Source organism: Dama dama, chromosome X (assembly GCF_033118175.1).
Source record: "Dama dama isolate Ldn47 chromosome X, ASM3311817v1, whole genome shotgun sequence".
Classification (NCBI taxonomy): Eukaryota; Metazoa; Chordata; class Mammalia; order Artiodactyla; family Cervidae; genus Dama; species Dama dama.
The window spans coordinates 30,682,569-30,694,976 of record NC_083714.1 but is presented as its reverse complement, the minus strand read 5'-3'; positions in this window follow the sequence as shown (position 1 = coordinate 30,694,976).

Here is a 12,408-nt window from a genome sequence, read left to right as displayed (position 1 = left end):
TGAAAAATGTTGAGACAGGTCAGCAGTAAGATCCTGAAATGAGAAAGCATAAATTGCTTTCCTATTGTGGTGAATACACGACAATACGCTATTAAATTCAAATAAGCAGTCTGCTTAGGGTCCTGTCTCTCCTTTGCCTATCACATGTAACTCATTACTAAGCATTACACCTGGGCTTTCCAGGTGGCTCAGTGTTAAAGAATCTGCCTGCCTATGCAAGACATGCTGGAGACATGGGTTCAATCCCTGGGTCAGGAAGATCCCCTGAAGAAGGAAATTGCAACCCACTTTAGTATTTTTGCCTGGAAAATTCCATGGACAGAGGAGCCTGGTGAGCTCTCATCCATGGGATCAGAGTCGGACATGACTGAGCACACATACAAGCAATATGTACTGAAATATCCTTTGAGTCCGTATTCTTCTCCATAAGTCCACTATCATCACCTTAACCAGGTCATTTCTATTACATCACTCCACCAACCTAATAGGTCTTCTGGGCTCAAGTCATGACTTTCTCTAATTCATCCTATACACTCACATGGAGCATGAGATTAAAAGCTGAACCAAAATAACTCAATACCTTTGAAAATTAAATCACTAATGGAACCGTACCCTACAAGAATAAACCAAATTTCTCACAAAAACAAAAATATCATATTCATATGGAACCACAAAAGACACCAAATAGACATGATAATCTTCACGAAAAACAAAATTGGAAGCATCAGAATTCTGATTTCATAATATATTACAAAGCTACCACAATGAAAATGGTTTGAATCTGGAATAAAACAGATACAGTAAACGAATAGGACAGAATAGAGAGCCCAGAAATAAACCTTCATGTATGTGGTCAAGTACCATTTGACAAAGGTGCCAAGAATACTCAGTGGGGACAGGATAAATGGTGTAGAAAAACTGGATATTCACATGAAAAGAGTGAAATTTGACTCACCACCCCCCCCATCTTACACACACCACTTACAAAAATCAACTTGAACCTAATTAAGGACTTAAATGTAAGAACTGAAACCATAAAATTCCTAAACAATAAGTAAAAACTGCCTTACATAGATTTTGGCAAGGATTTTTTTTTTATTATGACACCAATGGCACAAACAAAAAATGTAAGAATCAATAAGTGGGACTATATCACACTAAGAATTTTCTGTTCAGCAAAAGGAAAAAAGAAAAAAAAAAACGACAAAATGAAAAGGCAACTCACAGAATGGTAGAAAATATTTTCAAACTGCATATCTGATAAGACATTATTATCCAAAATGTATAAGGAATGTTATGCTCAACAGCAAAAATACACTCAATTTAAAATAGGCGTAGGGCTTGAATAGACCTTTCTCCAAAGAAGATATACAAATGGCCAACAATTACATGAAAAGCTGCTCAACATGGCTAAACATCAGGGAAATCCAAATCTACACCACAATGAGATACGACCTCACACCTATTCGGATGGCTACTATTTAAAAAAAAAAAAAGATATGCTGGTAAAAATGTGGAGAAAAGGAAACCTGTACCCTGCTATTGGTAATATAAATTGATGTATCCACTATAAAAAAAAGTATTAGTTTCTCAAAAAATTAAAAATAGAACTGCCATATGATCCAGCAACTCCACTTCTGGGTATGCATCCAAAGGAAATGAAATCAGTATTCCAAAGAAATAAATGCCCCTTCATGTTTGTTTCAGTATTGATCGCAATAGCCAAGATACAGAAACGATTTAACAATTTGTGTGCTAGCTATTCTACAGAGAATAACGTTGATCTACCATGCTTGTAAACTTCAAACCTAGCCATAGGGTTATTTCTGAAAATATATTTATGCTTTTTCTTGTTTCCAAACACTATAATACTCCAAAATCTGAATTTTCTTTCAGTTTTTCATTTCATTTTGTTTTTATTGTTTTACTCTTTTATTGCTTTAGTTTTCCTTCCTCTCTCGCTCCCTTCCTTCCATCATGGTATCCAAGAAAAGGGATCTTTGCATATTTAATTAGGTTTACTATTCTGTTGACCTTAAGAGAAAGAGATTATCCAAGTGTGCCTGAGCTATCACATGAGCCCTGAAAGCAGGGAGTTTTATCTATTCAGTAGCAGAAGAATTGAAAGTGTGAGAGAATTTGACATTAAGGAGGTCCTCCATTTGTTGAGATGGGGGGGCGGTCATAGCAAAAGGACCTGAAAAAGGCCTCTATAAGATTAGAGCAGATAGCCAGAAAATGGGCATTTCAATCCTACAATGGCAAGGGACCTGAATTCTGCCGACAATCTAAATGAGCTTGGATTTTGGATTCTTCCACAAGGCCTCCAAGTAAGAGACTATCCAGCTAACAATCTGATTTCAGCTTTGTGAGACCTCGAGTGGAGAAGCCAGGTGAACCTACCTGAACTGACCCACAGAACTATGAGCAAATAAATGAATATTTGATTGAAGTTGCTAACACCAATAGAAAGCTAATATGCTCTAGAATCCTTTTGAGATTTACACAAGGCTTTATTATCAGTTGGGATTAAGACTCTTGCCTTGTGCCAAAAAAAAAATGTGATATAAATCCTAGATCTATAGACTAAGCTATGTTTGAAGACATAGATTTATGTTTCTGAATGTCTTCATAGGAGCTCTGCTCCAGTATTGCAAAAACTGCTTACTTTGCTTCTCTATCCCTTAGAAGCCCTTGTGCATGAGTGAGACAGAAAATATAATTTCTTAATTTATGGGTGATAAAAAGGTACATAGGCAGTTAACCAATTATTTAGTAAATTTATAATATGAACACTGTACCTGAGTCTAGCCTTTCTTTGAAAATAGTGAAAACGTCTGACAATAGATGTTTTAATCTCTTGAAAGTGAATTGTACGTGAGATATTAAACTCCCTATCTACAACACCAAAGAGAAATATATTGATGGTTATATTGGTGATGGTTGGCATTTTAAGAAGATGAAAAAATATCTTTCAGGATGAAAATAGAAAATATCTCTTTTCCCTCTATGAAAGCAGAAAATGGAAAATTTATTTTCCCTCTATAAAAACAGAAAATTACAAAGCTACTAAGCAAACTACTGTATAATAGTTGTTTTCCTAAATGGTTGGTCACAGGGCTTCTTCATAATTTCTGCTGCTTTTCTAACAGATGGCACTGTACCTTCCAATATTAATCTCTATTGTGGGATTTCCAAGAGAGCAATACATGCCCTCTACTGCAATACATCAAGGCTGTATATTGTCACTCTGCTTATTTAACTTACATGCAGAGTACATCATGCAAAATGCTGGGCCACATGAAGCACAAGCCAGAATCAAGATTCCCAGGAGAAATATCAATAACCTCAGATATGCAGATGACACCACCCTTATGGCAGAAAGTGAAGAGGAATGAAAGAACCTCTTGATAAAAGTGAAAGAGGAGAGTGAAAAAGCTGGCTTAAAATTCAACATTCAAAAAACAAAAGATTATGGCATCCGATCCCATCAATTCATGACAAATAGTTGGGGAAACAATGGAAACAGTGACAGACTTTATTTTCTTGGGCTCCAGAATCACTGCAGATGGTTACTAAAGAAATGAAATTAAAAGACACTTGCTTATTGGAAGAAAAGCTATAACCAACCTAGACAGCATATTAAAAAGCAGAGACATTACTTTGCCAATTAGGTCCATCTAGTCAAAGCTATGGTTTTTCCAGTAGTCATGTATGGAGGTGAAAGTTAGACCATAAAGGCTGAGCATTGAAGAATTGATGCTTTTGAACTGTGGTGTTGGAGAAGACCTTGGTGTTGAGAGTCCCTTGGACAGCAAGGAGATCCAACCAGTCCATCCTGAAGGGAATCAGTCCTGAATATTCATTGGAAGGACTGATGCTGAAGCTCCAATACTTTCGCCACCTAATGTGAAGAACTGAGTTATTGGAAAAGACCCTGATGCTGACAAAGATTGAAGGCAGGAGGAGAAGGGGATGACAGAGGATGAGATGGTTGAATGGTATCATCAACTCAATGGACTTGAGTTTGAGCAAGCTCTGTGAGTTGGTAATGAACAGGGAAGCCTGGTGTGCTGCAGTCTATGGGGCCAGAAAGACTTGGACATAACTGACTGACTGAATTGAACTGCAACACCACCAAAAGCCCAAATGGCTAGATATTACCACTCCCTGTCTTCTCTAATATCATTTTTGTTATGTTTATGAATGACAATTTTTTTTAAATAACATGAAGGAACATAGTCAATATAAACATGTTATAATATAAATAGTCAATATAAACATATAAACAATATAAAAGGGAAAATGTTTAAAAACGTTCTATCTAGAGGAAATCTCTTCATTTATTTAACCATATATATAAAAGATTTTAGAAGACATAGAGATGGGAAAGGGAGTCAGAGACTATCTTTTATAAAGTAAAGCAAAAAGGGAAAAGAAAAGTTATGGTGTATTAGTTTCCTTGAGCTGCCATAACAAAATATCATAGGCTCCATATCTTAAACAACAGAAATTAATTTTCTCACAGTTCTGGAGATCATAGATCAAGGTCTGGCAGGGTTTGGTTTCAGGTGAGGTCTCATTTCATGGATTGCAAAAAACAATTATCTCACTGTTTCCTCACATGAATTTTTCTGTGTGCAGAGAGAGAGAGAAAGAGAGAAAGAGACATACTATCTCTTCCCCTTATCGTATAGACACTAACCCTATTGGTTATAGCTCCACTGTTATTATCTCATTTAATCTTAATTACCTATTGAAAGGCCCTATCTCCAAATACAGTTACACTGGTGATTAAGTCTTTAATGTATGAATTTGGGGTGGGGGTGGGCACAATTCAGTCCATAATATTATGCTGTAGCTTGCTTGAATCCTAGATTTCTGTCCTGTGACTTCCTTGCTTGCCAGAGACTCCAAACAACATTATCTACTCCAAATATTGTCTCATGGAATCTGCCATGTCTTACGGAGATTGAAAAGAATGATTAACCTGATCGAGAATTACATTCAAGGATTGAAGGCTGTGTGGACCTGTTCTACCAAAGAGATAAAGCCCTGAGCCTTTGGAGTGGGAGCACTGACTCCAAGACCCTAGGCTACCCGAGAACTAACCCTAGGGGGTATCAACTAGTGAGAACTCACACAAAGGAAACCACTGGAATACAAGACTCAGCATCACCCAACCATCAGTAGCACCCTGTGCAGGACATCTCATCTAAACAACAAACAAAACAAAGTGAAAAGTGAAAGTGAAGTCGCTCAGTTGTGTCCGACTCTTTGCGACCTCATGGACTGTAGCCTACCAGGTTCCTCTGTCCATGGCATTTTCCAGGCAAGAATACTGGAGTGGGTTGCCATCTCCTTCTCCAACAAAACAAAAATATAAACCAAATCATCAGCAGACAGGAGTACCACCTCACTCAGCCTTGCCCATTAGAGGAAAAACAAAGAAAGAAACAAAAACTCAGCACAAATATCACCCTATATGAAGCTTACACAAACCACTGGACCAACCTTAGGAGGACAGAAACCAAAAGGAAGGAAGAATTCAACCTTGAAGCCTGGGAAAAGGAGACCTCAAACAGAGTAAGTTAAAAAATAATAATGAAAAGGCAGAGAAATACTACACAAATGAAGGAACAAACTAGAAACACAGAAGTCCAAATAAATGAAGAGGAAATAGGCAAACTACCTGAAAAAGAATTCAGAATAATGATAATAAAGATGATCAAAAACTTTGAAAACAAAATGGAGAAAATGCAAGAATCAATTAACAAAGAGGTAGAAGAATTAAAGAATAAACATACAGAGACAACACAATTACTAAAAATAAAAATGCTCTAGAAGGAATCAATAGCAGAATATCTGAAACTGAAGAACAAATTAGTGAGCTGGAAAAGAATGTAAAGAACTGAAGATAGTCTCAGATACCTCTGGGACAATGTCAAACTCACCAACATTCAAATTATAGGGGTCCCAGAAGAAGAAGAGAAAAAGAAAGTGTATGAGAAAACATTTAAAGAGGTTATAGTTAAAATTTCCCCAACATGGAGAAGGAAATAGTCAATCAAGTTCAAGAGGCACAAAGAGTCCCATACAGAATAAACCCAAGGAGAAACACGCCAAGACACATACTAATCAAACTAACAAAGACTAAATACAAAGAAGGAATATTAAAAGCAGCAAGGGAGAAGCAAGTAACATACAAGGGAGACCCCATATGCTTCACAGCTGATCTTTCAGCAGAAACTCTGCAGGCCAGAAGGGAATGGTAGGATATATTTAAAGTAATGAGAGGGAAAAATCTACAACTAAGATTACTGTACCCAGCAAGGATCTCATTCAAAACTGATGGAGAAATAAAAAGCTTTTCAGACAAGCAAAAGTTAAAAGAATTCAGTACCACTAAACCAGCTTTACAACAAATGTTAAAGGGACTTAATATAGTCAAGAAATACAAGAAAAAAGATCTATAAAATCAACCCCAAACAATGAAGAAAATGGCAATAGGAAGATATATATCAGTAGTTACTTTAAATGTAAATGGATTAAATGCTCCAACCAGAAGACACAGACTGGCTGAATGGATACAAAAACAAGACCCATATATATGCTGTCTACAATATTATGCTGTCAAGTCTCCCAAGCATCTTGTCCTTACTGCATGAAAAATAGATTAAGCGCTGAAGTCTTCATTCCATTATCAACTTTAAAGCCTAAGCTCCAAAGTCTCATGTAAATTATCATCTAAATAAAGTATGAATGAGATTTGAGGAATAGTTCATTCTGAGGCCAAATTCCTTTCCAGGTGTGAATCTGTGAAACCAGACAAGTTATGTGCTTCCAAAATAAAATGGTGGGACAGGCATAGGATAGACATTCTCATTCCAAAAGGGAGAAATAGGAAAGAAGAAAGAGGTGACAGGTCACAAGTGAGTCTAAAAACTTCCAAGGCAAATTCCATTAGATAATTTCCTAAAATTTTGCTATTGAAGTATAGTTGATTTAGAATATTGTGTAAGTTTCATGTATACAGCACAGTAATTCAGCTATATGTCTATATAGATAGATATATATACATATAGATAGATACTCTATTTCAGATTCTTTTCCCCTATAGGCTATTACAAAATACTGAGAATAGTTCCCTGTGCTATCCAGTAAGTCCTTGTTGATTATCTATTTTATTTACAGTAGTGTGTATATGTTAACCTCAGCCTCAGAATTTATCCCTCTCCTTCCCTCACTTTCTCCTTTGGTAACCATAAGTATGTTTTCTTTCTTTGAGAGTCTATTTCTATTTTGGAAATAAGTTCATTTGTGTCTTTTTTTAATCTTTTAAGATTCCACATACAAATGATATCATATGACATTTATCATTTTCTGTCTTGCTTATTATATTAAATATATACATACATCCCATCCCTCTTGGTCATCACAGAGCACCAAGCTGAGCTCCTTGTGCTATACAGCAACTTCTTAACTCAAAAAGACACATGTAAACAGGAGAAGCAGATGTACAGAATGGACTTGTGGACACAGCAGGGGAAGGAGAGGATAAGACGAACTGAGAAAGTAGCACTGACATATATACACTAACCTGTGTAAAACAGATAGCTAGTGGGAAGCTGCTCCATAACACAGGGAGCCCAGCTTGGCGCTCTTTGATGACCTAGAGGGATCAGATGTGGGGGAGGGGAGTGAGGGGATATACACACACACACACAGACACGTGTGTGTGTGTGTGTGTGTATTTATATATACATGCAGAAACCAACACAACATTATAAAGCAGTTTCCTTCAAATGAAAAATGTGTACCCCAGTGTTCTTTGCAGCATTATTTACAATTTCCAGGACATGGAAGAAACCTAAATGTCCATCAGTGAATGAATGGATAAAAAAGATGTGGTACATATATACTCAGAAAATGTGATACTTATATTACTCAGCCATAAAAGGGAATGAAATTGTGTCATTTTTAGTGATGTGGATGGACATAGAATCTGTTATATAGAGTGAAGTACGTCAGAAAGAGAAAAATAAATACCATATATTAACACATATGTATGGAATCTAGAAAGATGGTACAGATGAGACTGTTTGCAGGGCAGGAATATCTGTAGACTGTTTGATGATGACCATTCTGACCTGTGAGAGGTGATATCTCATAAATAGCAATATTGAGCATGTTTTCATGGGTCTTTTGGCCATCTGTTTGTCTTCTCTGGAGAAATGTCTATTTAGATCTTCTGCCCATTTTTTATTTTTTTTTTAATATTGTGCTGTATAAACTGTTTGTACATTTTAGTAATTAATCACTTGTCTGTCACTGTTTATAGATGACATGATATTATGCATAGAATATCCTAAAGACACTACCAGAAAACGACTAGAGCTCGTCAATCAATTTCTGTAAAGTTGCATACAAAATCAATCCACAGAAATCTCTTGCATTTCTATACAGTAACAACAAAAGATAGAGCAATTAAGGAAACAATCACATTTAGCACCATATCAAAAAGAATAAAATACCTAGGAATAAATCTACCTAAGGAGGCAAAAGACCTGTATTCTAAAAACTGTAAGATGCTGATGAAAGAAATCTGAGATGACACAAACAGATGGAAAGATATTCTGTGTTTTTGGATTGTAAGAATCAATATTGTCAAAATGACCATATTACCCAAGGAAATCTATAGATTCAAAGAAATTTTTATCAAACTACCAATGCCATTTTTCACAGAATTAGAACAAAACATTTAAAATTTTTTGTAGAAACGCAAAAGCCCCTGAATAGACAAAGAAATTTTGAGAAAGAAAAATGGAGCCAGAGGAATCAGGCTCCCTGGCTTCAAACTATACTACAAAGCTACAGTAATCAAAATAGTATGGCACTGACACAAAAACAGAAATATAGATAAAGGGAACAGCATAGAAAGCCTAAAAATAAACCCACTTGCTTATGGTCAATTAATCTATGACAAAGGAGGCAATAATATATAATGAAGAAAAGACAGTCTCCTCAATAAGTGGTGCTGGAAAAACTGAACAAACTACATGTGGAAGGATGAAATTAGAACCCTCTTTAATACCATACACAAGAATCCAAAGTGGATTAAATAGCTAAATGTAAGACTAGATATTATAAAACTCTTAGAGGAAAACATAGGCAAGATACTCTTGGACATAAATCTCAGCAACATCTTTTTGGATTCATCTCCTAGTGTAATGAAAATAAGAACAAAAATAAACAAATGGGACCTAATTAAACTTAAAAGCTTTTGCATAGCAAAGGAAACCATATACAAAATGAAAAGACAACCTACAAAATGGGAGAAAGTATTTGCAAATTATGTGTTTATTGGATCTTAAGTCTTGAAAATAATCATCTTTTTTTTCCATTTATTTTTATTAGTTGGAGGCTAATTACTTTACAGGATTGTAGTGGTTTTTGCCATACATTGACATGAATCAGCCATGGATCTTTGATTCAATGCTCTGTCCTCCAGGCCTACTGGGTCAGTAAAATCAACTCCAGGGCCCCTAGGTGGCAGCCCTGCCTGCAAGGCTCCAGTCAGCAGCATCCCAGCCTGGTGAGATGGAGGCAGTGACCCCAGCCTTTGAAACCAAGAAGGCAGCTTTGGCAATCAAAATGACCTCGTGGTTATTCTTGTCTTCTTGAAGAATAATGCTCCTTCACAGCCAAAGAGCTCTATTCACCCATCCTATAGAAATCCAGAAGCTTTTTTTTTTTCTCTGCTCCTTTTGGTGCAAAGTAGTATGGCTTTGATTGAAATGCCCAATTCATATCCATAGTAGCCTCCTTATCAAGTGATTGTTCAACCACGTCCTTACTGTTATATTCAGAACACAGTTTCACACTTTCTGTAGAATGGATAAACTGAGAATTTTCCAAAATTTCAAGTTCATGTTCCTTTTTACTTAACTTCTTCAATTTACGTCTTTCATTTCCCATTTTTTATAATAAGCAGAAAGGAGAAGCAATACTGCATCTTCAATACTTTGCTTAGAAATCTCAGCTAAATATTCAATTTCATAGCTCCCAAGTCCTACTTTCCACAAGACACTAGCATACTGTTCAGCTAAGTTTTTCATCATTTAAAACAAGATCCTCTTTCCATCAATTTTCAATAACATGTTCCTCATTTCTGTCTAAGTCTCTCTAGAATTGCTTTTAACATCCAACAGACACTTCAATACAATGTAGGCTTTTTCTATTATTTGTCTGTAAACTCAAGTCTTTATCAATGCCCAGTTCCAAAGTCATTTACACATTCTTAGGTATTTGTTACAGCAGCAGCCCATTCACAGCATTAAATTCTGTTTTAGTCTTCTCAGACTGCCATAATAGAATGCCACAGACTATGTGGCTTGAACACCAGATACTTATTTTCATACAACTCTGGAAGCTGAAAGTCCCATATCAATGGCCAGAAGGTTTTTTATTTTTCCCATGAGAGCTCTCTTCTGGACTTTCAGATGACCACCTTCTTGCTGTTTCTTCACATGACTACTTCTCTGAGCAGAGGTGAGTGGGGGAGAGAGGGATCTCTGGTGTCCCTTCTTATAAGAACTCTAATTCTGTTGGATTAAGGGGCCAACCTTATTATCTTATTTAATCATAATTACCTCCCTAAAAATCCTATCTCCAAATATAGTTATATATTGGTTGGTTAAGTCTCAACATATGAATTTTTAATGGACACAGTTCAGTCCATAACATGAGGAAAATCCCAAATACCCAATAAGAAACAGGAATAACATTATTTCCAATGGTATACTTAAAGTTTCTGTTCTCTCAGACCATTGAATAAAGCAATATATTAGAAATGTACTACTCAAAGAGAAAATTAACTAGATGGGGGAAATCCTTTCACACTGCAAACATATATTAAATCACCACAACATACACTTTAAATGTCTTATAATTTTGTCAATTATATCCCAATAAAACTGGAGGGAAAAGAAAGAATGATACAAAAAGAAGTTGGTTTGGTAGTAAATTTGTGAAATGACATCATAAATCAGTAATGTCAGAGTAGAATCATGATGCCGGACTGTTGAAACGTCACCTCCATCTTTAAATTAGGATTTGTAGTAATTTAAAGAAACATACTCAACATGTATCTCATTCACATTATATGTAAGGAGAAAGGATGTACATCAATGGGAATGGCATGGGTTAATATAAAGGCATAAGAGGGTTCCCTTTTCTCCACACCCTCTCCAGCATTTATTGCTTGTATACTTTTGGATAGCAGCCATCCTGGCTGGCGTGTAATGGTACCTCATTGTGGTTTTGATTTGCATTTCTCTGAGAATGAGTGATGTTGAGCATCTTTTCATGTGTTTGTTAGCCATCTGTATGTCTTATTTGGAGAAATGTCTGTTTAGTTCTTTGGCCCATTTTTTGATTGGGTCATTTATTTTTCTGGAATTGAGCTGCAGGAGTTGCTTGTATATTTTTGAGATTAATCCTTTGTTGCTTCATTTGCTATTATTTTCTCCCAATCTGAGGGCTGTCTTTTCACCTTACTTATAGTTTCCTTTGTAGTGCAAAAGCTTTTAAGTTTCATTAGGTCCCATTTGTTTATTTTTGCTTTTATTTCCAACGTTCTGGGAGCTGGGTCATAGAGGATCCTGCTGTGATTTATGTCAGAGAGTGTTTTGCCTATGTTCTCCTCTAGGAGTTTTATAATTTCTGGTCTTACATTTAGATCTTTAATACATTTTGAGTTTATTTTTGTGTATGGTGTTAAAAAGTGTTCTAGTTTCATTCTGTTACAAGTGAATGACCAGTTTTCCCAGCACCACTTGTTAAAGAGGTTGTCTTTTTTCCATTGTATATCCTTGCCTCCTCTGTCAAAGATAAGGTGTCAATAGGTGCATGGATTTATCTCTGGGCTTTCTAATCTGTTCCATTGATCTATATTTCTGTCTTTGTGCCGGTACCATACTGTCTTGATGACTGTGGCTTTGTAGTAGAGTCTGAAGTCAGGCAGGTTGATTCCTCCAGTTCCATTCTTCTTTCTCAAGATTACTTTGGCTATTTGAGGTTTTTTGTATTTCCATACAAACTGTGAATTTATTTGTTCTAGTTCTGTGAAAAATACCATTGGTAGCTTGATAGGGATTGCATTGAATCTATAGATTGCTTTGGGTAGTATAGCCATTTTGACAATATTGATTCTTCCAATCCATGAACACGGTATGTTTCTCCATCTGTTTGTGTCCTCTTTGATTTCTTTCATCAGTGTTTTCTAGTTTTCTATGTATAGGTCTTTTGTTTCTTTAGGTAGATATACTCCTAAGTATTTTATTCTTTTTGTTGCAATGGTGAATGGTATTGTTTCCTTAATTTCTCTTTATGTTTTCTCATTGTCAG